The sequence below is a fragment of the Aedes albopictus genome, chromosome 3, assembly GCF_035046485.1.
Source record: "Aedes albopictus strain Foshan chromosome 3, AalbF5, whole genome shotgun sequence".
Taxonomy (NCBI): Eukaryota; Metazoa; Arthropoda; class Insecta; order Diptera; family Culicidae; genus Aedes; species Aedes albopictus.
The window spans coordinates 317,325,358-317,348,553 of record NC_085138.1 but is presented as its reverse complement, the minus strand read 5'-3'; the positions used below and the strand labels follow the sequence as shown (position 1 = coordinate 317,348,553).

Below are 23,196 nucleotides of genomic sequence, written 5' to 3'. Positions count from 1 at the left end.
ATTTTCACACAAAGTGAACAAGTTTGACGAGACGATATGGTGCTTGATTTCCTATGAACTAGCATAAATAGCTCTTCTTGTGGTTCTTGTTCTTGTGTCTTCAATATTGGAAGTTTGGTTAATTAATAATAATTTCAAAAAATAGGAGAACAAATTGTGTATCAACTTCCTTCCTGCAAATAGAAATCAAAAACGAACCGTGACGCTTCTTCGTTTGATCACAAAAAGTATCGGTTCTTTTTGGCACCACCAGTGTGCATCTTTCTCTGTAGAGTACATTTGAGCCCCGAGACTTGACAGCAATCAAGCTGATCACAAGGTTGTGCCTTTGCCCAGGAAGGGCAGCTGTGTAGGCGATGTTGGGGTGAAATCCATAAGTCACAAGGCTGCATGAAGCCTTCTAAGTACTTGATTTGTTCCAGGAGATCCGCGAATACCAAACACCCGACGGGAGATCCAAAGTGTTCGGCCTACAAGAGAGCCTGTCCTGAGCTGATAAACTTGAACCACTCAAATACAGTTCAGCAACTTTTGTGTCAGGAAACCGCTGAGTGGGGAACCTATAGCCATAATGAGTACTCGCCGGTAACGGTAATTGGGTTGCGGATGGGTCCGAAATGGCGGTGTTATGAACGACGGGAAAAATCCCATTCCAGGAGTCTACATATAATGGGGACTTCGTGGATGCCAAAGTCAACGGGGCCTTCTTTTGTAGCTGTTATGCGCCTGCTCGGAAGCCAATAGATCAGTTCACGTAGATGTTGCAGTATATAACGGCAGAGCTGACAAGGCGAAGGCCGGGCCGCTTGTAGCAGTGGGTGACTTCATTGCCTAGGCCGTAAAGCTGGATAGTTTGTAACCTGTTCCATTTCTTGATGTCTGTGGTGAGAATAATTGCTCGCGTACATGGGACCTGTGAGTACCCTCCAGCATCGCCAATCAACAAAAAAGTTTTAATTAGATATGCCATGTCAAATCACCACACTGGTACAACATTCACAACAGAACACTTTCATCAGATCATTCGTTGTCAATTGTCGAATGATTGTGCCGCATGCCTCACATGGATGCTCCGCTGGGCGCAAGCTGCTCATGCCTTCATATTAGAGAATACCCGACTTCATCCACCACATAATTGCTCCACCCAAATCTGTGATGATCCACCACCCCATAAAAATCAAGATCATGATATTAGGAACCCTAGCACGACAGCACTCATTCTCTGATAAGAGATTTGCAGTTGATCTTCCCTTTCATATCAAAGGCCGATCGTATACTCCAACACTGCGAAGCAGAGACGGTGAAGACCGATAAAACCAATGCCGCACAGTTCAATAGCCATCAGTTGTCGGTTCAAAGTTGTGAGAATCTTTCTCTGTAATGATTGTTCAAAAACTGTATTTATTATTTGTATACACTTTATTACCGATACTTCAATATTACATACAATCATTCACACTCCAGACAACAATAACAACATCTCCACATATGACAGATACTCAATGTAAACATACACGCTAAACGTAATAGAGTAATACAATAATTTATTATGTGCATACCACAAGGTACCACATCTCGTTTTTTCTCCAGATCCGCAGCAAGGTCACTCCACGTTGTTTCCTCAGTTTATGAACGTCTCGCTTCAGTCTCACATCAGAATTAGTAGTACAGTCATCCATTTGGTCATCCATCTCAGCTCGGCATTTTGGTAAATTACTTGACCGTTATTTATGGTTGTACCTAAAAAGAAATATTATTTTGACCCAAGTATTTTCCCAAAATCCAAAATATTTTTAATACTGAGTGTCAAGCTACATATTATCTTTGCTGATGAATTAATTGAATTGCTTTCCTCTTCTCAAATGTTTTCAATGACAGCTAGCATGCAAACATTGTATACTACCCATTGTTTTTTTTATGACATGTCCTTTCATAGAAGAATCTTTTACAAAAGTATGTATATTCAGATTACTATTCAGTCATTTTTCTAACTAATATGTCGGAACACTGCACGAATGTTACTGTGGAAAAATTATCAATATCCATTAACTCGTTTTCGATCCAAAGTGTCCAAGTGTCATACAAACACTATTTCATTTTATGTTTTAGCGAACTTCGCTGGAACTCGTTTCTTATTCAGAATGCATTCAGAAGTTTGGCTTTACAGATTTTGTTTTCTAAATATCGAAGGGATTGATACTTTTTTTAATCTAATCACGATTTCGAAAAACGTCACTTGTCCAAAGCAATATTTGTAATACCAATTTTAGCTAAATAGTAATTTGAAAACTTAAAAACATCCTGTTTTTGAATTATATTCAATACATATTGTTTACAAAACTCGCACCCGCACTAGCTGTTTGAAAGTATAGTAGAATACTAATATTCATTCTTTGTTTTGTTTTTCATGTTGTAATCCTATAATTATCTCAAATTCTTAATACATACATTATCGTCGCAGTACCAAATCGAAGTCACGCTTTTAAGCACATGCAAAGTTGCAGTTGTGACGTAAATTTGAACCGGTTGCTGGTATTGCGCATCATTAAGCTACTTAAGAGCGGAAATTAGCACTAATCTAAATCGATATGCTATGTTCATAAGTAGGTTAAACATCAATTTTCGCACCGCGAGTCACTTCGGCTTCCAACCGAAAACGTAATGATATTAGCCAATCATTATATACAAAGCAATTTTCTCCAGATAACAAAATAAATCGATCATCTTATTTTAGCACTTTTCGACGGTTCGGAATTCTCATAATTAACTATTTACCTTTCAAACTGAATAAGTTTATTTTTACGGTTCGGTCGTTCAATAGTTTTACATTCTACGATGCATATTTCCCGCATTAACTGGTGATTCGTGCTCAATCAAACCTATTTTAACATTATAGGACTTATTTTCATGGTGTACCTCCAAAATATCGCAAAAGCCCCTCAACATGTTATGTTTTCACTCTAGATACCTAATGAAGCTATTTCAGCAAGCCTTTTCCAAATTAGTCGCATTCAATGTACCGTCAAAATTTAGAGCTTTTTATATTTAAGTATCTCTGATTTTATACACATGCTCATCATATTGATAATATTCTCAGTTCATTGGATCGGAATAGAATATTCTGCATTATTGCAAAGCCCAATCATCTGTCTATCATATCACTTATTTCACATCTTTTCGATGACATACATCCTCATTTTTTTTTAACGCTTACAAGTCTGACGTAGTGCACACTGACCGTGATTGTCTGTGTCATGATGGCCCTTACGCTTGCCTTTACGATTCATTTCTATGTATTGAAACTATTTAAAACGCGTTTTTATTCGAATTTCCAATGAACATATTAACACAAATATCACTTATACATGTACTCACATTTTTATTGGTAAAAATCCATGGATTTAATATATAAATTTTATTTGTACACGCATACTCGTTTTCCACACATAAAATCGATGGACCTTAAATAACTATGTGTATCTATACATGAAAAGGGTTATCTATGTGTAAATACACATATTAATTATAGTTTTGACAAATTTCAAAAATCTATGTGTGCGACACATGCATACAATATTTGCAGTTTTTTCAGTGTATGAAATCTAAAAAAACAAAGTAACATGTTAGTAAATGGTACCTGTTTGCATTATTAAGCTCGGCTGAAAAACAACCTCATAATCTTTAAATGTCAATAAGTCGTATGCAATGTTCTTAACAGACCACGTTGGATCTGCTAGAAAACCTGATCTTCTATTGAATGGCACTAATTTGCCGTTTGTAAACTCAGCGTCCAGCTTAGGAGTAAAAATACAGGAAAATTTTGAATGGGACAATTTCCTAGCCGAGCAGTGTGGAAAAATATATGGTAAATTACGATCATTACAACTTTGTGCTAATTTTTTGAACGTTGAAACTAAATTGAAACTATTCAAAGCATTAATACTTCCTCATTCCTAACACAGGCTTCATCATTGTTGTTCAATAAATTAAAAGTTGCTTTGAATTCATGCATACGATTTGTGTTCAACCTGACTAGGTTTCAACATGTTTCGCATCTACAAGCAAAGTTAATTGGATGCCCGTTTGAAAATTTTGGAAAAATGAGATGTTGTTTGCTGATTTTTCAACTACTCAAATCTCGACAACCTGATTATTTATTCAGCAAATTGAGACCTTTACGGAATACTCGTTGTCAGAAATTTTCCATGCCACGTCATCGAACTGCAAAGTACGGATATTCTTTCTTCGTCAAAAGCGTTGCTACATGGAATTCACTACCTAATAATCTAACCCTACAAACTTCAGAAGCTGCGTTTAGGAGGGAATGTATCAAGTACTTCAATTGTAATTAATGGTTAAAAGAAAAACAGATAATATTTGTACAATTCATTATTTGCAAATCGTGCTTAACTATCTACCAGCAATGTATTTTCAATGTAACATATTAAAAGGCAATGGCCTAAAGTTGCGCAATAAATAGTAGTAAATAAATAAATAAATAAAAAATAATCCAGCTTTTATTAGATATATCTATTCCTGTAGTTACAGAAATGATTAGCTTTTATTATTCCAATATCTTGTGCTTTTGATATATTGTAAATTTTACTCCTCAATAATAGTCTCAATACTTCTTTAACTGATCAAAATTGGTCTCTTCCTGTAAGAAAATTATTGTGCAGAATTTATTGTTGAGCGTACTACTGTACCTTGTTCCACAGTTCTTGGCAAGATGGCTCACTCATTAGCAAAAATGGCACTATATCCAGTGTTAGGCAATCATAAGTCAAAATGCCCTGACCACACCGGATACATTTTATATTCAAAGACTTTAGAAGTGATTACTCAAGAACTCACTGTACTTGAATCGCATAAACATTTAGTAACATTTAATAGGTTATAAAGCGCTTTTTACCCGAATTCCTGAGACTTCTAGTTAAGCCGAAAAGTTTCATTTTTTTAAATATTCAATTCAACTAGCCATTTGACTAGCATGATACTTAAAATGTTAGTGGTTAGCAACTGTTCTGAATATGTAGTCTAGCTTCAACGAATGTTTTAACTGTCATTTTGACTTTCTATCTTGCAAACTACCAAGACAGTTTAATTATTCTCACACATTGATGTTAATTTCCTTGACGTTACATTTTTAGTCTTAAGAGAGGACAAAGCATTAGTTAAATCATGTCTTCATGTTAATTTGGTTTCAAGAGCCAACCCTTTTTACGTCTCGTAGACTTATTATGCTTTACTGAGCAATGATAACTTCAATATATATCACGTGGACCTGAGGTGGGTCCACAACAATCTCAGTATCTGCTCAGTTATATTCTTATTTGGAACATATTCAAATACTATTCGTTCCTGTTTTTCTAGTCACACTCAGCCTAAAGTTTAGTTTTGTCTTTCGCCTTCTCAGCTGCCACTTAATTGGTGTGGCATTTCATTTTTAATGGTTCAATTGAACTATAAATCTGCGTTGGCTGATAATCTTTTTCTTACGAAATTTACGACACTGTAGCGTTTTTAGTACTTTAATTTTTAATAACACAATTCGCCTTATACGGCTCTACAAAGAATCGACTGTATCTGCCTTGCAGGTCTTATCGCCTTCAACGGCATTTCCACCTTCGTCGGCTTTTTCCGCCTTCAACAGCTTTTCACTCTCCGACGGATTTTGCCGCCATCCACAGTTTTTCGCCTTTGTCGGCTCTTCTGCCTATAACATTTTTCCTGCTTTCGAAAAGTCTTTCCGCCTTAAACGGCTTTTCTATCTGTAATCCTTTCCGCCTTTTACGGCTATTTCAAGAATGTCGCCTTCATTAGCTTTTATCGCCTTCATTGGCTTTCATCGCCTTCACTGGCTTTTAACAGCAACGGCAAAATTTCCAGCAAAAATCAGGTTAAGAAATCAATACTTCATTTATCATTCAAGTCTAAATTTAGGACAACAAGCCCATTCAACAAGTATCAATATCACAATCAAAAACACTTAGGTTTTCTTCACTGTTCTTTATCTGACAATAGTGATTGTCATCGATTTGAACTAAACAATACCGATCACCATCAAAATATCTCACAGGTTGAATATTGTCATTAGTCGAGATTGTTTGATTCATATTGAACAGTTAGTACACAATATTTACCTTTTTGATTCCAATGTTGAAATTCAATCACAAGTCATCACCTGGAGGTCATCACCACTCTGCATGCATCACGCACACCACTCATCTCTTTCTTTTTCCAAAGACAACACTTCCCGAACCGAAATTAAACTAATTTCACTTGCACTGTTCACCGTTCTCGTCGCCAATGTGAGAATCTTTCTCTGTAATGATTGTTCAAAAACTGTATTTATTATTTGTATACACTTTATTACCGATACTTCAATATTACATACAATCATTCACACTCCAGACAACAATAACAACATCTCCACATATGACAGATACTCAATGTAAACATACACGCTAAACGTAATAGAGTAATACAATAATTTATTATGTGCATACCACAAGGTACCACAAAAGTAAAGCAGACCTGTTGATTTTTTTAATCCAATAGTGCGTGTATCAGAAGTGACCGATAGTGTCGAGCGCGGTCTGACCGACGTAAGCGAAAGTGCCTAGTTCTTTGTGGGTATTCAGTGCTAATTGTTCCTAATACTAATTGTTGCAGAATGCAGTCTATAATTACGATGGTTCTTACGATAAGTGCGATGGCTTACTGGGAGTGAGCAAAACAATTCTTTTGAGATCGGTAAGAACTAGTGGAAGTGAATTTCTGACAGGATTCGAAAGAAGGTGTGATAACCCTTAGTTAATTCCATATCTCTACGCCAATCTCAGGCCTTTTCTTGTTACCAACGAGTGTCGTGGTGAAGGTCGTGGTGGTTTGACTAATGGCATGCAGAGCAGCGGGGCGGCCGGCATGGCGCCGGTGGTCCTCCTCATCTGTCCGGACAGGATTGTTTCCTCAAGCAGACGCCGTGGGATACACCTGCACACAGACACCACACCCAACACAACAACCCTAGAGTAAGACGGTAGGATAAGTAGCAGCAATAAATGTAAGTACTCTAAACCTGATCACTCCATTCTATTTGTGAAATTAGAACTTTTCTTTTGCTCGGGATGACTCGTGTAAGGCTGTGACCATAGTGGGTAAGGTGAGATGCGATCGGATGCGATAAGTTATGAGATGAGAAGAGGGAAGTTTGATAGGCCATAGTGCATGAGGTTTTCAATGAGGGTGCGCATGTTGTTTTCACATCCTTTTTCGCCTATTTCATGCGCATCAACGACTCGCGTGATTTGATCGATGAAGTTGCCTGTATGTTGAAGCGCTTCTTTGGATGTGGGTAGTGAAATGATCATTCATCTGTAAGAGCAGAAAGATAAAATGCACCTGTTTTTTGTTTTGCGCGGTCCGTTTTTTTTTTGCTATAACTTAGTCAGTTTTGATCCTGTTGCAATAGCAAAAACCGACCAGTTCAAAAAACAAATCTGGTGTAACTGTACAAGATTGAGATTATTGAATTAATTATTTGATACAAGAATGTATAAAATGTAATTATATCCGCGTGAGGGATGTCTTTATGTGTACACATATTTTTACTTTCCGGATTGAGCTATCTGAGTGTTGATTTCAATTTAAATCAATATGAGACTGTTATACTGTTATTTTCGGCATTAAAACATTACTTTATTGTGCTGATCTCGGCAAAAAGAAACAAAAATTCGGCAAGTATGTATTGTTTAAGGGTATAGATTTTTTTTTATTACAAAATTTTCGGCGACATCTACGAGAAATGATGTCTCTAATAGGGTGTCTACTACCTGGAAAAACCTGGAAAACCGGGAATCCTCAGGGAATTTTATTTAACCTTTATGTGGCCGACAGGGTACCCGGGTACCCAGCGCCCATTTAAAAAGCACGGTGTAGAAAAAAGCAAAAAAAATGTCGGACACATAACGGTTAACAGGGAAAAACCTGGAATACTCAGGGAATTTCTTGAGTACTCAGGGAAATTTTACTCCGAAAAAAAAAAAATCATTGGGTTATATGAACCTAGTAGTAAAAATCCATATAGAAATTTCGCTACAAGGATTTTTTTTCCAGAAATTCCGTCAGAATTTCTTTCTGGAACTTCTTTAACAATATCTCCTGGAATGTCTCCCAGGATTTCTTATAAAATTCCATTCCGCATTTTTGACGCTATTTTTCTTGGTATTCCTTTTTGTTTTTTTTTCGGAAAGGTATACTTCCGGATTCCTTCCAGGATTCCTGAATTCCAACCGATTTCTCCTGGAGTTTTTCACGGGGATGCTATTTCTTCTCAGAGTTCCTCCAGTGTTTTGCTCAAAGAAATCTTCGTAGGATTTCTACCAGAATTTATTCCGAATACTCTATAAGAATGTCTGTCGGGATAAATCGTGGAATTTCTTTCGGCACTCCTCACGAAAATTTTACCCGATTCCTTCCGGTGTTCCTCTTGGGACTTCCCCAGAAGATCTTCACAGAACGTTTTCAGAGTTGCTAAAGAAGTTATTCCTGGGGTTCCTACTAAAGTTTCTCCAAGGATTTCTGAAGGAGTTTTCACGAATTTACTGCAAGAGTTCCTCAAGAGATTTCTTTTATTTTTTCCTGTGATATCTTCAAACCATTGCTTTGGGCTTTCTTCGAGATGTTCTTCCTGGTCTCCTACAGGAATTTGTTAAAAGTTTTTGCGAAGTTTATTTTGAAGTTTTACCTGAGATTTTTCTCGGAGTATCTCCTGGAACTTCTCTCAGAAGATTCCTTCCGATGTTGGTCATGAGATGTCTCTCAGAGCTTTTCTTAATTAAAATAACCTGGATTTTCCCCTAAGATTTTTTTTTCCAGAGTGCCTTCTGGGATTTCTACAGGAGTTATTGCTGATATTTCTCATTGAATTCTTCTCTTGCATATTTTCAGAGCCAGGCTGTTTCTTGTAGTTGTACCGGATTTCTTATAGTGATCCTGAGAGTTTTTACAGATATTCTGTGCATTATTCCCAAAATTCTGCCCGGAATCTTTACCAGAAATTGTCCCGAGATTCTGGATATTCCTTCAGGAATTTCTCCCAAAGTAATTGCAGGGATTCTTCTACGGGTTTTCCTCAGAATGTCTGCTGAGATAACTTACGAAATACCTTATAGGAAATTCATGGAAAAATATTCGAGGGAATTCAAATAAAATCTTGCGAGAAACTCCGCAAAGTTTTATTGAAGAAATCTCGACAGGAACTTCAGGAAAAACCTGAGAGAAAATTAGACATCTCGAAAAAAGTTCGAGATAATAGTAATTCCGAGAAAAAATATTAAGGACATCCAAAGAGGAATTCTGAAAACCATATGGAATCTTGAAAGCAGCTGCGGACGAAGTTCCGCGAGGAAAACAAGAGGAATATCGGAAAACTATCGGTAAAAATTCAATAGTTTATGGATAGCTGCCCCGGAAAACCGTTAAAAAAGGCATGGACACTGGCTTCAGCCGGCGGCTGTACCGATTGAACGAAACTTAACACGGAGTGGCTACGGATAAGAAGCTATTCTCGTGAAAATCGGAGCGGGAATCGAACCCTCATCCACCCGGACTCTAACCGCATGGCTACGACATTCTTGAAGAAACTTTGAACAGTTTTGGATGGATCTTCAGGAAAAATCCAGCGAGAATCTCTAGTATATCGGAAAACCTTTGCAAGAAATATCGGGACGTACTCAAACAGATATCTTGTGTGAAAGAATCTTGCGGAAAGCCAGGAAGATACTTTGGAAGAAATTCCAGGAATAATGCCTAGAAATATTGAAAGAATTTTTGAAGAGTAGGGGAACTTACGTATTTTCGGAAGTTTTGTTCTCTTCGTCATGGGGGTTTTTTTGAAACCTGTTGAACTCAGAGTTGGCATCAAATCCTTCCCAACCAAATTGAATATGATCAAGTTTCAGGCAATTTGACCGGCATAAACCCCTCATGACGAAGAGAACAAACCTGGCGATGATACCCTAAGTCACCCTTTATAATTTTTAGAAAATTTGGGTTATTTTTTAATTATTAACTTTCAAAATTTCATCTGGAAAAACCTGGAAAACTCAGGGAATTTTATTTTGAGTTATGAGTAGACACCCAAGTACACAATATTCATCATATATTAGGTAAAAGAGTATCAATCGAAATCGATGTCACACTCTTTTCTAGTTTTGCCTGACAAAGAAAAAAGCAGAACCTTTCAATCAGAATCCTTTTAGCAATTGAGTTGAATACCATAAAACCCTTAAACTTTCTAACTTGCACATGAATAGCATGCACTGAACAAACGACCATATCAAACATTGATCACTTCATTTAAATCCCGAACATAGAAAATAAAATGTTTTTTATACACCTATAATAACAAAAATATGCTGTAAAAAACTTAAACGATTTGATGGAATACTATTTTATATGCAATGAAATATGTTATTTTACATGGCGATCGATAGACAGTATGATACATTTTTATTACATCTGGTTCATCAAAATGCAAGTCATGTGAAAAAGCATTGAGTTATGTTCAAAAACAACAACATATTAACGCATTTTATATTACCTACTAGCATTCCCATCACATTAAATCCGCATTGCTTTACATACACAATGAGCGCAATCATAAAATCCATACCCGACAAGCATTCTCTTGCGTTCTCTTGCGTTCACATGCGTCGAAGCAGCTCCATCGCATCTCCGCACTCATCGCAACTCATCTACTATGTGCGGTTCATGCGTTCTGCATATAGTTTCCACAGAGTGTGCTTCGACGCTTATCCGATCTCTTTTCTCTTTGCATCGCACCTTACCCACTATGTGCTCAACGTAAGTCAGCGTTTTGGTTCCGCTTTCTCGAACCAGTTTCTTTCTTACGGGTCGAGCAGATGGGTCGGGGGACCAGTGCTCATTGCAACCCGTCTATTTTACTCAAATTTTGTCTCCCTGTCTCATGCGCCCTCTGCGGAGCGGTGACAAGTTCACGTAGCTCTTCAGATCCCATTGAAATCCATTAGCATCTGCCCAACAACTCCTATCCCTAGGCTGACAGGGAAGGGGGAGGGGAGTATATGCTTCAGCAAACCAGAACGTCTGGTCTCCAGGAAGAGCGGCTCACAACAGCGTCCTGTTATCTGGACAAGGGGTTTCAATGGCGTCATCTGCTCAAGCATCAGCAGCTGAGCAAATCATTCCTTCAGTACCGCAGTGACCAGTGGCTTCGTTAGATCCCAGTGCTATTCTTCCGAGATTGATGAACATTCGAGTCGGAAATACCAATTTTGTGTCGGCTACCTTACCATCGGTCACGTTTGCTGCACGTGATACCGTACCTAGGTAACCACTAAGGTTCTAGGCATTATAACCATTAGCGTAGCTAGCTTTTTCTTTTTTCTTATAACCATGAATGTTAACGGATCGGTTTCGGGTGAATGGGATAATTTTGGTTGTCATTCAACGAATGCTGCTCGGAATGCTAATGTGTGAAAGTTAATGAAATCTTTCAAGCAAATGTGGTGATTCCAGACACGATTCTCATTGATTATTAGTTCTACAAACTCCAGCTCCGGTCGGAAAATGTTGCGGAATGGGAGCTGCAACGTTTTCCTACCTCATGTATAAAGTTGCTTCTCCTGCATCTCTTCTCTTCCACCACCAAATTTACCACCCTCCCAAATTATCACCCTCCCATATCATTTTGAACCGTCGAGATACCCAAACTATTTTGCTTTGCATGGTTTAAATACTAGTATGATCATACTAATTCCATGCTGCGTCGGTAGAGCAGATGGAAAAAGCAAATGGACTTGGACTTGTGATCAGGAACCCGGAGGACAACAGCTAGAATCTGAGTCAAGCAGCAAAAACAACTTCAGTGGAAGCAAAAAAAAAAAAATTGAAAAGAACAGGAATTGAAAAAAAATATATTTTTTTTATTCTTTATCTCGCTTTTGACAACTGTTGCTCCAAAGACTTGGTACAGAATTTTGAGGTTGGCCGTATATCATCCAAATAATCGCTTTTGGCTTTTCTGCTTCCAGAGGATATAGAACCAATTAGCTTTGTTAACCAGGTTCTATACCCGAGCAGGGAATGAGAACAAACCTATAACAAATTGATAACTCATTTTGTTACTGATAACAAAATGAAATCAAAACAAGTTTTCGTTCCGAATTGTTTTTTTATTTCATATCAAATTGAGATATCATTTTGTTATCATTTCAAAAACTCAATGTTAACAAGATTTGGTTTCGAAAATCAAAAATAGGTTTAATATAATAAAGCATATTAAACATCAATTATATTCACAAAATATTTGTTAAATCTACCTGAGTATTGTACTTCCATATTGACACATAATTTGCAATTATGCTGATTCTGGGTAAAGGTCATGCTATTGATTTAAATTGGTTCAATAAGTCTTTTTAGGTGTGCTCATTCTGCGAATGGAGTGACGTGAGAAAAGTCGGAGTCGTATATCGAGATGAGGAATCCACTCTCGAATGAAGTGACTCGCCGTGTAAATCAAATGGAGAGTCACCTCATTCGAGTCGAGATTTCTCACCTCGATATACGACTCCGACTTTTCTCACGTCACTCCATTCGCAGAATGAGCACAAGGGTAACTCCCTGGCCAAGTTCGCAGGGTTTGACGGTATTAAAGTGAAGGTTATTGTAATGTAGTATTCTTTAGTGAATCATATCACCTTTTTAACACTTTAATGCGCCTCCAACGGTTCATCACGAACCGGCTGCTGCAGATGGAGTATGGCTGATCATATGTTTTTGCATGTTCATCAGACATGCTCGATAAACACGGAGGGACCGCCGGGGCTCAATAGATTCTATACCCAAGCAATAGTTCCAAGTTGGTTGGATTTGAGAAGGTTTTGAGGATCGTTACAAATCCTACTAGAAATATTATAGGTTTTGTAACAGGTTTTGAAAACTTTTTATTGCCAGTAGACTTGAAAATGCTGTTTGGGCTTTCTTTCCCACGTTTTTTGGTTGATTTTGATTCACTACTAAATTTATAATAATTTGAGTAATTTACAATAATTAAATATATTTAAATTAGTAATTTTATCAAAACAAATTTGTTTTTTAATATTACAATGATATCCAGTAATATTCTCTTTATATAAATCTGGTAAAATCAACCGAATAGTAGGAAGGAAAGTTGCAGCACATAATAGTGCTGATAGATTCGAAGCTAACGTGCGAACAATGGATTACTGCACGATACTACTGGCCTGCTTGCTCTCACACATGGTTTGACGTTTGAGCTGTGACGACACCGCTCAAACGCCAAATTATCTTTGGGAGTGAGCGGGCCGGCCCAAGTTCGTGCAGTGGACCATACTTTAACACTTTATTGGCGTCAATGCGTTCGACGTGACATTTTGGACAAAAACTGATTGTTTCTAAGCTGAAGAACGTTACTTGTGTATGACTAGGCTGACATTTCTAGGTTACGGGGAGAAAATGACTAGGTTTATCTAGGTAGGACGGATAGGACAAATGAACGGATTGGCTCTGTTTTAATAGTTAGGTTGTTTTCTGTCTCGTATCATTGGAAGTCCATGCATGACATGTTCAAAACTAGTGTCTATCATTGGGGATGGCGCCAGTGCTGTAGGTGGCTACCAACATAGGTGTTATCGCAGTAAAGGTTGTTGTCTTCAATTGGTATTTGACCATAATTATTTCAACTATACATTTTACATAATATTTCTTGGAGATAGCATAGGCACAGTTGTCAACATAGACAGCATTTTGTGCTATGTTATTTCCAAGAAGTAATAGCAAGGATATAAATATTCCTGGTGCTTCAGGTCTCGCGGGTAAAGATTTATTCTGATAGCTTCATATACTTCACATGACTGAGGGTAGACAGACATGACTAATACATCTACGGGAGGGAAAATGCAAAATTTTGATTAAAACTACTTAGGCACAATGTAAAAACTAGTGTTAAATTGGGCAACATAGCCTATTCCGTCTAAACATTGGTCTTGGTAGAGATGAAATTTGAATAACGGGTTCAGCCTTGACAATCAAGCTGTCACGCAGCTCCAACTGAAAACCCATAAAAAAAAAAGTCTTTTTAGGGTAACTGGTAATTATCGGCAGTGTTGTTCTCTTCGTTATGCGGGGTTTTTCATCGGCCAAATTGCTTGAAACTTGGTCGTATAGCTCAACTTGGTTGGGAAAGATTTGAGGCCAACGTTGAATTCAACAGGTTTCAAAAAGCCTTCCATAACGAAGAGAACAAAACTGCTCAGAGTATATACAAAAGTTCCCCTATATTAATTATTTTAAACTAAACATATTGCTGAATATTTTGAAGTTTGAACTAAAGGGTGATTATTTCTCCAATTCTGTATTTTTTGAAAACTGCACTATTCACACTTTCGTAAGAGAATAATGAGAGTTCCACAGTATAGACTGTTTCAGAAATTATAAATACACTTTGTTTATTAAATAAAATGAACTGTTCTGAAAATTTCAACCAACTTCTTTCAGAACACAGCATATCGTGATCCACATTTTTGTATTCCCTTTCAATTGTCATGATTTTTAGAAGAACAGTCGAATTCTCTATCAATTAACTTATTTCTCCATATTTCCATTCGCACAAAGGTGTTTTTTAAAGATTTTATCTAACTTTTTATCATATTCGTTTTCTCCACAAGTTGTCAAAAAAATGCCTTTAACCTGGGAGAAATCGATAAAGTCATTTGCACAACTTTTTTTTCTGACATCAAGTTTCTTATTTTTTAAGGTTTTCACCGAAACATAAGAACTACCACACAGTTTCTTAGCTTTCCTGAACACATCTAATTTTAACTAATTTATTTTTTCATCTCATTTGATCCTTCAGATGGCATAGCTTGCCATACCATAAAAACGAACCCAGTAAGCAGTAAATAAGACATTCGTTTGCTAAACGTTTGTTGCCACATGAGTTGTTGAGAAATTTGAAACAACAATTGTTGCATTGAGAATGCCCGTTATGATGGTTCTTGATCAAATATTCTAGCAAAAATTGTTTTATCCAATCGAGACATATATTTTCTTATCGAAACTGTAATTTTCATTGTGTTTGGAAATAGAACATTTTATTTGTGAGATTTTTTTTTCTTTTCTATTATGCTAAATTTTTTGACCACTTTTTGTAACTTCAAATTTTAATCATCTAGTTTACAGAGCCCCATTTTTTTAAACTTTTACAAGAAACATCAACAAAATTGGTATTATTTGCCTCATTAGAATGTATACTATAAGAGCTAGAGGAAACTTTTTTGGATATTGTGCTCAAATTGAAATGGCATCCAATCGTTAGTGTATTTATAATTTCTGAAACAGTCTATAGGTACTCAAAATTTTCTCACACTTTAGGTCGTTTGGCATAAAGTCATTTGGCATTATAGCCAATTGGCATATTGTTCATTTGGCATAATTCTAACTTAAAGACAAATGAAGTTGGATATGGCCAACCGAAGTAATTCGCGGTCATTCTACTGCCGAAGGTCACATATTTTACCTTTATAAAGTTTTTTTTTGCGTGAAAAAGGATTCATTGTAGCTCCGTACCAATATTATAAATCCCGAGATGTTTGAAACAGTTTTGAAAATAACACAGATATTTATCATACATGAAAATGATGAATGCCATTTCATTTATTGTTATGCCAAACGGCCATTTTGCCAAACGAATGTTCTGCCACATTATGAAATTTGATCATTATGCCAAAAGACTATGCCAAACCCGATAGAATTAATGTAGTAAATATTTTTCCAATCGAATGCCTTATTTTTTCAATGTCATCATTTTTTCTCGGGTAACGAGGGAAAGAGCTGAGAGGCCGAATTCGACTCAATTCGTTGGTCGATGTCATTCAATTTGAGCCCAATGCCTTTGGCTCTGGGATGTAGTGAAAACCTCCCACATTTGTTTTACTGCAGTGCATATAATCAGAAGGAAAAGCTGAAATGTAATTATACAAAAATATTACGTGCAGTTATCCTTTGACTTCAAATTTACTCTTCTTTGTCACTTCAATGTACATCATCCATAATCTTTTGGTTGAATTATACTGGATATCTGTGAGGATTAGAGTGGGTCAACGTTGTATGGAGAAACTTTAAATTTGATCGTATCGATCCGGAACAAAGCTTTTTCAATCTATACACCTTGTCCTTTTTATACGTCCATGCTTGGCTGAGCGACGAAAAATTCTACCGCTAAGACAATGAGCAAACTCAACAGTTTTATATTTTTTAAAACATCTACGTGATTAGGAGAAGTGTACAAAAATATAAAAATGTGTATTTTGATCATTATTTTGTCGGTAGAATTATTGTTCGCTACGTAAATCAAGGTTTAGGTGTATTTGCGTCCAAAACAACTGTGCAAAATTTGGGAGCGATTGGTTAGGTCCCTGTATTCCGCATTGCGATTGAAATTTGTATGGAGGTTAGTATGGGATAACGTACTTTTTTGCATTTTACTCATAAGTTGAATTCTTTTGCCTAGTACCATGTAAATGTAATTAGTGACGTTAAAATATAGCCTAGGATATGCCGAAAATCTTTGCTGAAGACCGCAAAGTGATCCGACGCTTATGAAAAAAGTAATTCGCCTGGTAACTTAGGCCAAAAATTGAGATTTTATTATTGATGTTATTCCTTTACATGTTAATTGTTAAGCACCACCGGGTAATCTGTACGTTACAACTTTTTTCACAAGTGTCGGATCATTTTGTGGTCTTTGGCAAAGTTTTTCAGCATATCTTAGGCTATACTTCAACGTCATTAGTTATATCGTTTTAGACGAACAATTTCAATTTATGAGAAAAATGAAAAAAATCACGTTTTCCCATACTAAATTCTATGCAAATTTCGATCGCAATGCGGAATACGGGGAAGCAGCCAATCGTTCCCAAATTTTGCGCAGTTGTTTTGAACGCTAAAAGGAATCGAAAAAGCTTTGTTCCAAAAAATCGACTTTGTTGACCCAGTCTAATGAGGATATCATATCCGATTTCCTTACAATTTTCCTTTGTGTTGGCTCCAAGTTAGAAATGACTGTTGATGAAATGTTAATGTTAAAATCGATAATACTACGACATTAATACCCGGGTAGACGTGAATATCATAATCATATCTTAAAACGATCAAATTTTGATGTCATATCTTTATATGATATTGATGAGATATTCAAAAAGTTGCCAAATATCTGCTCAATATCTCATCGTGATATGACTTCAAAATTAGTACTTAATTTGATTTTTGGAAAGCCTAGTGCAACCCGCTGTATAAATGTCGAAACTTCCCAACATTGCACAGAAAAACTATTTTAAGTTTTCAACTTTTATTATGCGCCGTCCCCAAATAACGTAACGCTTCAGAAAATAGGGGTTCAATAAATTCCGTAACGCTCCAGGGAATACAGCCTAGCGCCACGACCCATACAACAAAGTTAGAGTTATCATACAAGAGCACATTATGGATTCCGCCAGATCCTAATGAACCAACCACCGAGTTCAAAAATATCGAATTTAGCGTTATATAATAAATAGATGTTCCCTTATGTACATCACAAATTTTACAAACGATCACTGGGACAAAAAGGAAGTAGAAGTGGCCTTCATTTTCAATAGGCGGGTTTATGGATGCGGCAATTGAACAAAAAAAAACAGAGTATGTGCCGATTACTCTGCATATAATCGATATTTGCTTTTGTTTAAAAAGGCATAAAAATATATACCGATTCTATCAGATAGATTTCTTAGTCCCAGTTTATAATTATTTTATTTCACTGTCAGTAAACCAGCAGAGGCTTTCCAATTGAGTCCGATGACAACATGAGCTGGACCTCGATGTCGAGCTTGCATTTTTGGTACGAATCCAATAAATCAATCACCGGACATTTTGGGAACATAAGCTAAGCAAAATACGCCCATTTCGAAAAACGGACCGTTTGATTCTAGATTCAACAAAACATATCGCTGCAGACGACAAGCTTTTTGAGTTTCAACCAACGAATTGCGTAGCGTTTCTGCATGGGGTATACGAACAGACGACAGTCGTGACGACTACGATCTTCTAAATGTTTCCAAAGTTTCTCTGTGCGACAGTTCACAATAGAGCACGTTCAGTGAAGTACATAGTAGATTTACTTTCTCACCATACAAAAAATCAGCTCATTACTACAATCTAGTACATCACAGATTGCGTCCTATTAGTGGAAATTCGTCCTGTTTTAGGCGCAAAATAAACCAAACATGTTTCTACGCATGTCGTTTTTAAAGTTTGGATCACTAGCTTTGTTAACAATTCAGAGAAAGAGCATAAAATGTGAAATCATCTAGAGAAAAGTGCTCTCTTAGTTTAGGAAAACATGCAAAATAGCCTTAATTCAATTTTATTTTCCATAACATTACGTCAGTTTACAAATTTTGGGTGAAAATTGTATTAATATTCTGCAATAGAACATTTATCATTGAGAAATCTGAAAAAAACTGCTCAAGATCAAAATTAGCTCTTCACATTTCCATTTGCAACATCCAGAATTCAAAAGATCTGAAAATTACTGCTCAAGATCAAAATCAGTTCTTTGACACATTCATCTATAACATCCGAAAATTGTAAGATCTGAAAACTACTATTCAAGATCATAATTAGTTCTTTCACACACTCATCTACAACATGGCGGGACCAAACCAACACAACTACCATGACTCGCAAACACCTTGGAAAACGTAGAACTTGATGCTCTTGTTACCTCCTATTTTCAGATATGAGTCGTAGTGCAGTGGTAATGGCACTGCTCATAAATCACAAGGTCATAAGTTCGATTCTGGTCGCGGCCATTTTTCTTATTTTTTACTCTAATCCATCTGTCAGATCATTTTATGATATTGGTTAGATGTGCTACAGCCCAGATCTCCCCAGATATTAGTCTGATCTTATAACATCAAAATGAGATATTATTATGTTCTTCCCCATACTAATTTTTGATCTTATTTTTGATCTTTTATCTCTTATGTCAAACAAACCAATAGCTAATTATGATCTTGAGTACTTCACTGAGGAATATCAAATGATGATATCGTTCTGATTTTTACTTCTACTCGGGTAGGGGTCATATTCTAATGATATCGTATCAAACAAAACAAATTTTCAATCACGAGATTCTTCTGAATTTGAAATAAAATCTCATTTAAATTTTTACTTATTCATATAAATTAATGCCTAATAAAATATCAAACTGAATACTAAATTTGTTATTAATTTTTAGTTATTACCTTATAGATTTGATAACTCCCTGAGAACTGCGTATAATATCAAATCGTAAATTGTGGATAACAAAATGAGATATCACTTTGTTATCAATGAGAACTCATTCTGTTTTCAATTAGATATTCCAGTACATAATTTTGTTATCATTTTTGTTATGTTAACACTTAAGTCATACAAAATGAAAACTCACTTTGTTATCAAAATTCGTGATATCTAAATAACTCAATTTGTTTTCAATTTGTTCTCATTCCCTGCTCGGGTATTCAACTACAGAACCAATTTCTTTATTTTCTTTATGTTTCTTTAACTAGCTTCATCTGCTTATGCTTAATGAAGCTTCAAGATGAGGAAAAGCCTGTTAAAGTAGACCAGCAACATATGTCTCTCTCAAATAGGCGTAAAAACCTCATTTCTTTTCAAATAACATTACAGTAGGTCAACATATAAAACTTAAATCTAGTGTACTGCAGGTGTTCTCGGGATACATCCATATGCAGGAGGCTCAGGGGTGACAGCAACAACAATCGAGAAAAAAAAAACATTATGTAACACCGTCAACAAACATAAAATTCATTGGACAGAATCTCACCTGTTTCCCATCGGAAATGAGTTTCTAACTTGCAAACGCCGTTGGAAAGTAGTACTGGAGCAGTTGAAATCGAATAATTGGAAAACTTCGTTGAAACTAGCAGATGCGAAGCGGATTGATTCATTAAGGCCGTATTCTGTATGGCGTGGCTCAAGCTGTAGAAAACTACGTTGACGAATGATTCTCTCCGGAGCGTAAAGGTTAAGGCGTTCCAATAATTCAGCTGAGTCTATGTCTCCGCGTAGAATTTTACTAATGAAGACTGCTTGATTAATGAATCTTCTTTCGCTTAGCGTCTGTAGTCCTAGTAGTCTGCAACGATCTTCGTACGACGGCAGGTTCTGTGGGTCACGCCAGGGAAGAGTCCGTAGAGCCACCCTGACAAACTTTTTTTGAACAGCTTCCATTCTCGAAATCCAGTTCGCTTGGTATGGACACCATACGACAGAGCACGACTCCAGTATAGAGCGAACTAGTGCACAATACAATGCCCGAAGACACAGAGGGTCATGAAATTTGCTGGTTAGTTTGAAGAGGAAACCCAGCTGTCTATTGGCCTTGGAAAATATGTTCTCATAGTGTAGTCGATAAGAAAAAGCTCCCTGGGCTTGGATTATATCTTCCAGGAAGCTTTGATTTCAGGCATGTGGTCGATGGCCTTTGCAGTAATGATTGGAATAGCTGAATGTATAATCAATGGCAAACAATTCTGTAAGAATCAGATCTTCAAGTCATCTGATATAGTTATACTGATCATGACGCTGCATAGTATATCGAACATTTGTCGAAGTCATTTATGTGCCGGGAAAATATAATTCCAAGTTGGAGAGCATATTACAAACTGAGGGAGGGTAATAGGCCCAGTCAGACCCCTGAATGGGCAATGTGGGTTATTTTATGGGAATGCCATTGAAGGTTTGTAATATTCTCCGAGGCTTTCGAAATCCAACAGGGCGCGTCCCCGGGTTGCGGATAGGGGGAAAAGGGAGATTTTTCACATTTGTACTGTAATCAGCCAATGTGGTATTATCTCCTATGGTGTTGTAGTGCAAACGAATGATCTCATTATATGGGAATTCGAACCTTGTAATGTATTGTTTATCAACTTCAATTTTCTAAGCTTGATAAGGTTTTGAAGACAAACATGAGATGAGAGAATTGCCTAATAGGAAAGTCACATCAGCAAAGCTTTTACATATGCAAATGCTATCCATGGGGTCATGTCTAGCATTTAATATGCATGGCAATGACTGATTCTTACCTAGCAGGGGTACTACAAGACCACGCGGACAATTCGATTAAAGGCTTAATTGGGGATAATATATTTTCCAGAACTGTAGGGACATTTTTTCCGGGGTGACTGGCGAGCCGAAGAGGGTAGAAGTTTCCGTTTGTTATAATTGACAAAATAAACAATCGGGCGCTTTTTCTTTCTATGACTTGCTTGGTATTTTGTGAATTATTGTTTTTTGGTTTTGGAAGGTATGCGATTCACTATTGAGCCTTAAAATTATTTTGCATCTGAATAGCATTGATATTGTCAAGTCTGTACCAACACCCTAATCCCACACCAAAATACCCTTTTCCTATCCCATGGCGTTTATGTGGTCAGCAAAGACTATTCAGCCCCTCCTTATCATCGGCTTTGGACTGACTTGCGCTCTCATTGCCCCACCAAATGCTGCAAAATGAAAATGAAATAGTGTAGTCGATAAGAAAAAGCTGGATCGAGAATGACACCTAAGTCACGAATATGATCAACACGCTCCAGTTGCTGATTGGAGATGGTGTAGTTATAAACAATAGGCCTTAATTTTCGGTGAAATGTGATGACGCTGCATTTTGCAAAACTAAGTGTAAGCTTATTTTTGGAGCACCATTCTACGAATATGTCCAACCATTCTTGAAGAAGAAGGCAGTCTTTTATGCTATTGACTACGATGAATAGTTTCACGTCATCCGCATAGAATAAACGATAACCAGGTGGTAGTAGTTTTGACAGTTCGTTGATAAAGATTGAAAACAGCAATGGACCTAAGTTGCTTCCTTGGGGAACGCCAGACGTATTGGAGAAAAGTTCCGAGAAAAATTTAATACCAGTTATACGGCTTATTGGTTACTTGGGTGGTTAATTAGAGCCTTTTAAAACTGACAATAAATACAACAGTTCTTGTTGTGTTTATTGGTTTATGGATAGAATCCCAAATATTCTTGGAGGTGTTTTAAAACCTCATATTGATGAAGAATAGTTGTGCTCAGGTGAAACTTCCATAAGATCAACTAGTATATGTAATGCTTTGATAAAACTATCATAAATACAAATAAAACCAAATAGAATCAAGATCATTGATGTTTTAATGAACTAATATATATATATGAAAAGATGGATAAATTATTAGTGAAATTCCGCAGCTTAGGTGAGATTCGAACTCATGACCCTTATTCGCTAGACAATTGGGTTGTTTAATGAATAAAATATTGCTATTTTCTATAGCCCAAGCGAAAGAGCTCATTTTTCTGAGTATTACATGAATTTATTGGATCCCAATGCCTTTGTTTTGATGGTCAAATTAACAAAAAAGTTTTAATTTTCGTGAATAGAATGACAGTTCAATCGATAAAATGACAGTTCGACCCGAACAAAAAAAATCCCCATACATGCATTTTAAAAATAGTTCCCGGACTCCAAAAATTATGAAATTTTGGATTTAGACTAATTTTGAGGCGGAGAATCCGATTATGAAATAATCCGGGTACCCCTAAAGAACCCAATTGCTTTTCCAACTAAGCTACCGAGCCAATTAATGACACGGTATTTTAGTTGTCATAAAGTTATTCAAATCTCCTCGATCATGCTTCATAATTCCCTTAATTTGCACCCCAAATTTATCCATCTCTTGTGACCATATACATGAAGAGAGAGAGCAATAAGGCATGGAGTCGCAGCACGGGATCTTCAGGTGGATGGATTAGCGTATAGGCGGGTGGATCACGGAGGACAGGATCTATGGGAACGCAAGGAGATATGGGTCAACTGGATAACTGCTGGCTAGTCACCGAAGGAGCTCGATGTATTGTAGAATTGGATAATCGGATGAAGCTCGGTGGTCGCACTAGGACGGACGGTTGGCGACAGAAGAAGTGATCCGGAGGACAGAGCGTTCCCACGTGTGGAGCGGATCTGGTGTGATGTTTAAAGCACGTGACTATCACGCCGAGGACCCGGGATAGAATCGAAAAAAAAAACAATAAACTTTAAG

At 36.9% G+C, this 23,196-nt stretch overlaps 1 long non-coding RNA gene across 1 annotated transcript; it reads left to right on the top strand.

Annotated features, from left to right (window-relative positions):
• Positions 1–12,126: 12,126 nt before the first annotated feature.
• On the top strand, positions 12,127–16,590 carry LOC134284170 (uncharacterized). The gene is made up of 2 exons (XR_009995664.1): positions 12,127–12,468; positions 12,661–16,590. It is a non-coding gene; the product is annotated as an uncharacterized LOC134284170 (long non-coding RNA).
• Positions 16,591–23,196: the final 6,606 nt, after the last annotated feature.